The 6,070-nt window shown below is 34.8% G+C and overlaps 1 long non-coding RNA gene across 1 annotated transcript; it reads right to left on the reverse strand.

Annotated features, from left to right (window-relative positions):
• Window positions 1-1,939: 1,939 nt before the first annotated feature.
• LOC149388483 (uncharacterized) lies at window positions 1,940-2,382 on the reverse strand. The gene is made up of 2 exons (XR_016300846.1): window positions 2,234-2,382; window positions 1,940-2,144 (listed from the first exon to the last, which is right to left on the reverse strand). It is a non-coding gene; the product is annotated as an uncharacterized LOC149388483 (long non-coding RNA).
• Between the last annotated feature and the right edge of the window lie 3,688 nt (window positions 2,383-6,070).

Below are 6,070 nucleotides of genomic sequence, written 5' to 3' on the forward strand. Positions count from 1 at the left end.
GCAATTTAGGCGTCGTTTTTACCATAAGAAAAAAGACGGTATAACAGACACAATTGTGTCAATTGCCATGAGATTAGTCCTACTCACACTACGCACATTTCCATATGATTAATATGCAGGAAAAAAAAAGTGGGGACTTCATAAAAAGCAGGACAGATAATATTATGATGAACTTGGCACACTTTGACAATCTTATTACATAACAGATAACATTGATATGCAGAAAAGAAGCTCAGACAAAGCGATCGAGATACTCGTCCACCGTAGTGTACTTCACATCGGTTATATGAAATGTTTCTCTTCTTGACCGTTATTTATAGGCTTTGTAGCACCGGTAGTGTAGGGATTGTTTTCTTCTCTGTCTAAATGTTTAGGATTGTAGAATATATATAATTATTGTGATATATTTTAATTGAGGTTCAAAGGGAATATAGACAGAAATTGGGCTAGGTTCTTGCTAGATTTCTTTTTACCCAGTCAACCTAACAAGATACATTTAATGGGTGATGTTTTTAAGCTCAAAATGAATATAGACAGACATTCATGTAGGTTCTTGCTTATTTTTCTTTTTTACTTGACATCTTAACAAGATAGGAATGATGAGAAATTCGTCACACGCTCGCGCAACCACCGAGTTGCTTTTTTCTTTTTCATTTATTTATAAAATGTTAGAAAAAGAAGTGCTCTCTCATGAGTCTCGAAAATCAGAGCCATGTTTTTGTTTGTTTGTTTTGTGTGTGTTCAATGAGGTAAATGGATAGATATCATTAAATCCGTTCCACGCATTGAATTTTTCCGTAACTAACGACATCTCTTGTCTTTTCTGTTGGACTTGGTCTCTCCCATCCCACGCATTGAATTTTTAGTAAAAAAAAAAGAAATTAATAAAGGTATATAAATAAGTTAATGTGATAAGGAAATTTATTAAAAAAAAAAAAGCTGATGGAATCTTCTTCTTGTTGTTTAGTATAAATACTAGAACCACCGTCAGAAAGAAAAAAAATAAAAAAAAAAAGAAGCTAGAACTAAAATATTAAACAAAAAAAATTCGTATGCGTTTCCCAAGTGAACATGTAATCTCTCACCATATAATAAACTTGTTTAATCAATATTTTGTTTACTTACTTTTATCATATAATAAACTTGTTTAATAAATATTTTGTACGAAATAATGATTACCAAATACGTTACTTGAGTAGGTATTATTTTTTAAAAATAATTACACAATCGTTCACTAAGTAAATGGCGCATATTTTATGTCAGTTGTTGTGTTTATTATAGGGTTGAAATGGATTTGGCTCGGTTCGGGCCAAATGACCCGTTTAACGAATCGAAACCAAATTTTCGATATTCAAATTTTTGGACCAATAACCAGACAGAATTGGTCCAAACCCGAAATTCGATTATCCGAATTTTTGGTTAACCGAATTATGCAAACCGATATCCAATTTGAAAACCGGTTTTGAAAAACGGTTATCCAATTTTGAAACTGGTTAACCAAATAATCTGTTAACCGGTTTCATAACAAGTTATCCGGTTCAAACCAATTTATTTTCCTATAATTTTGTACCAATTTAAAATAAAAATAAAAAATTGGCTAATAAAATTCAAAATTGGTTATCCAGTTTCATAGCTGGTTATCCGGTTCAAATCGGTTATCCGGTTTCAAAATCTGTTATCCGTTTTATAATAAAAATAAATAAAAAATAGTTGGTTAAATAACCGATAATCGAATTTTCGGATATTCAAAACCGATAACTGATCCAGTTTCATAAATCGGATTGGTTAACCGAACTGAATTTTCGGTTTGATGACGTGACACAAAATTTCGGTTTCGGATCGGTTCAGTTATCGGTTTAATCGATTTTCGATTAATTTTTATACACCTCTAATTTATTATACTATTTAATTCAAGAAACCACGCGTAAAATTTTCTAAGTCGTAACAAAATAAAATATGTATTAAAACACAAAATCTAGTGCTGAATTTAATAAGGAACAAACAAATGGTTGAATAAGTTAATAAAAAAAAGCATTTATAAGAATTTTGTACTCATTAAAATGTTGAAGTTAAAAAAAAAGAGTGAAATATTATAGAAATGCATAACAAATAACTTACGTGATTTGTATTGTTTGTTAGGCCACCTGCAATGATAAGAGAAAATATTTTAGCAAAATTAATATGCGTCACAATATCAACGTGTAGATAGAAAGTACATGAAACAAAATTGGACCTGATGACTCCTGTTATTAGAAAGAACACTGTGCAAAGATTATAGAAGTAATTGAGTTTTTCCGAGTATGTTCCTTCAATAAAAAGAGAGAGAAATATGTGAGATAAACGTCTAATAAATAATTTACGAGACATTGTTACCTGATAATTTTTTTTATGTTAGTTGCTACAAAAATATTTGCACAAAGTGAAGTATATATAAGTGAAACTAAAGAGACGTGTAGTACATGAATGATTTTTTTTAGTCGCCAAGGGTAATCTCCAAATGCATGCAATGCGACGTGTCATACAAAGAAATATGTGCAAAGGAAAAAAAATGAGACAGCAAAATAACAACAGGATGTAGTAATTATATTACTTATAAGCCTTAGACTAATAATGAGATTAGTTTAGGTCAAACTGAATAAGAAAAACAAGTGGAACATTGATTTCAATAACATTAAGTTTATCGTGTGCAATTTATAGTCAAATTGAACAAACAAACAAAAATAGGTGGCGCATTGATCTCAATTAGTTTTTTTTTGTTAGTTTTTGTTTTTTTTTTTGTTTTGTTTTTTTTTTTTTTTGCATGTATTACACAGGTGTCGAATACACATGAAGTTATATTAAAATTAAAGATATAATAATTTTAGTTAGGTGATTTAAAGTGGAAAAGTTTAAATAAGAGACTGATTATTGTAGAGTCTACAGTAATATAAGGTTCCGTTTTAGTATAGTAGGATAAAGTGTATAGCCGTAAGAAGGAGGAAGAAATGAGTGGATATATTAAGAACAATAAAACAAATTAGGATAAATACATAGTTACATAACACTACTACAAAAATAGGATTCTACAACGCTTAAAAAACGTTGTAGAATGATTCTACAACGCTTCTTAAGCGTTGTAGAATCCTGCGTTGTAGAAGCTTCTACAACGCTTAAAAATCCGTTGTAGAATCCAACAGCTTTCTACAACGCTTAATTATCCGTTGTAGAAACTACGCTTCTACAACGGAATCTTAAGCGTTGTAGAAGCTTCTACAACGGTCTAATTCCATTGTGTAATTTTAAAATATTTTCACACATGTCGCCGCGGCGACGTATATTTTTCGCCGCGGCGACCTGCTTCTACAATGGATTGATTTTCCGTTGTAGAAGGACCTCGCCGCGGCTAGAATTATACGTCGCCGCGGCGAGTTATTTGCCGCGGCGAGGTACGTTCCGAGCCGCGGCGAGAACATTCTACAACGGATATTCAATCCGTTGTAGAAGCACGTCGCCGCGGCGAAAAATATACTTCGCCGCGGCAAGAAATTCGCCGCGGCGAAGTCAAATCTTTGCCGCGGCGAGATGATTCTACAACGGATATAAAGCGTTGTAGGAAGGCGATGAATTTTTTTTTAAAAACTCGCCGCGGCGAAGAAAAAATCTCGCCGCGGCGAGACTAAGATATCTAATTTGCTTGCTCTCGGTATCTTGTCTCGCCGCGGCGAGAAGTATAGTTCGCCGCGGCGAGAATCATTTATTTTCAATCCACAATTTGTTTTTTACACGATACTAGCACCTGAAAATAATCTTCAATACAAAAAATATCTAATATATACATTCATCTCAAATATCCTCATCTTTAAAACATTCAAAATCTAATATATATATCTTCGAAAAAAGTAGCTAATCGTCACAGTTAATAAATGTTTGTACATAAGTTACCCATTCTTCCCTAACTCTCTCTAAATCCTCTTTTGTATAGGATTTCTTATTTTCTAATTTTCCTACACCTCCTACGACTATATCACGCATATAAGAAATGACAAAATACCCGCATTCCGTGTTTCCCGTTTGTCTCGGAGCGTCCCAAGCCTTGATGTACGTTGATTGCCCGTTACTATTGGCGTTTTGATGCTCGAGCTTGAAATCAACAAGAACCCTATATAACACGGAGATTATAAGAGAAAAAACATCTAGAACGGTTTATAATAAAAATTATTTAAGAAATCAAAATATTACCTTTTTATCAATCGATTTAAATCCGTTGGGATTTTATTTCTCAACGGGTCAAAGAACATAGCGCTATTTCTCCAAAGGTCGAGGACAACGAGCATCCAATGCGCACCTTTGTTATACGGCATCAAAACTAGTTCACCAAATTTGCAATGTCGTACCACGTTTCCAACGTCATTGACTCGTTTTGACAAATAAGCCTCCTCGTCGTCATTTTGTATATACGAACTTAAGCTCGGATTTATAAAACAAAAATTTCGAGTCTTCTTCGCCTTTTCTAGCCTCGATCGTAGATAGCTATGACAAACAAATATTTAGTTGATCAAAACACTAAATATTGAATATTGATATTAAAAAACGCATATAAAGAAAACTCTTACTCCATATAAACCGTTATGCTCCCCGCGCCAATTTCCAAGTATTGCAAAAAATCGGAAATGTCTTCAAATGACACCGGAATCGGGATAGCCGCGAGACTTGGACTAACATTGACCATAATCACATCCCCTTCCGGTAACATTACTTTGTTGGCATGTTGAGCGAGCAATCGATACTTTGGATTAATCACCTTGTACGGAATCTTCTTAGCATCATCGATGCTAGCTTCACTCTCAAAACCGAGCTTTGAGAGTTGTTTGACAACCGGACCGCGACTCTCTATTCCCGAGTCCATTTCCATGAGTCTCTTCGGCCACGAGACAAACCCGCCTATAGCATCTTCAACGGTTTGAGCTTCTTTGGTTGGAATTGGCAATTTTGCTTTTTTAATCAAAACCCCCAAAACGGCCACGCGTAAATTTCCTTCCTCCAAAGGTGAGAAATGAACTACGCCTCCATTCATGTACGCTCGCCCATTTGCAACATGAATTGTGCCTCCGAACTCGGTGTCATCAATGAAAAGAAGACACTCGACGCTTTCATCCGAACTCGGTGTCACCGGCGTGGTTGGATTCAAAGAGCAACTAGCACGGACACTATTTGGTTTTTCCACAACAATAGGATCGATCTTCGGACGATCATCAACAATGATAGGATCGATCTTCGGACGATCGTCAACATCGTCGTGTTCTAAGCGAATCAAGAATTTTATCAATAACTTAATACCAAAACATTTATCTTTAATAAATAGATAAAAAAAAATTGAACATACCTAAAGAGACCGCTTCATTGACGTGTTCTTCAACATTTGCCATCTCTTTATCATCAACAACCTTCGCGTTGAGATTCTCTTTCACTTGCTCGACACTAGGCGACTCGACATTAATGCTACCATTTCCACCGAATGCCTTCATCACCAAAGACTTTAACTCGCTCATTTCCCGACGCATCTTCATTACTTCTTCGTTGGGCGTTGGAGGAACAAAGTACTTAAAACGCGACGTGTGTTTGGATTGACCGCAAACTCGCGACGTTCCCAAAGCTTCTTGCAAAACACTCTTTCCCGATTCCGGCAACCATGTCCCTTGCGATGCTTGTTGTGATAACGTTTTCTACACATAAAATTATTTGAAAATAAAATTACAAGGTTAATTGTTATAACAAAGGTAAAGAACTTACGATTTTGTCTCCCATCAATTTGTCTTTCTCATCCTTGTAGTTATCTATGTCTTTCATTCGCGAGTCAATCCAAAGTTCCTCTTTCGTAGGCCATTCCCCCGTTTCGTCATGCTAGTAAGAAGTAATTATATAATAAATTAAAAAATAATTGCAACATTTGAAATAACTAAAAGAAAAAATGAATCTAACCTTTCTTGATCAAGCTTTCGATATCCATTTCGGCCCGTTCGAGATTTGTACACACTTTTTCCGATATTTGATTTCCCATGTTCCGATGTTTGTTTGAACATTTCGGTTCGTC

Source organism: Urtica dioica, chromosome 8 (assembly GCF_054948205.1).
Source record: "Urtica dioica subsp. dioica isolate 48M chromosome 8, U.dioica_male_clone48M_v1_H2, whole genome shotgun sequence".
In the NCBI taxonomy this organism is placed as follows: Eukaryota; Viridiplantae; Streptophyta; class Magnoliopsida; order Rosales; family Urticaceae; genus Urtica; species Urtica dioica.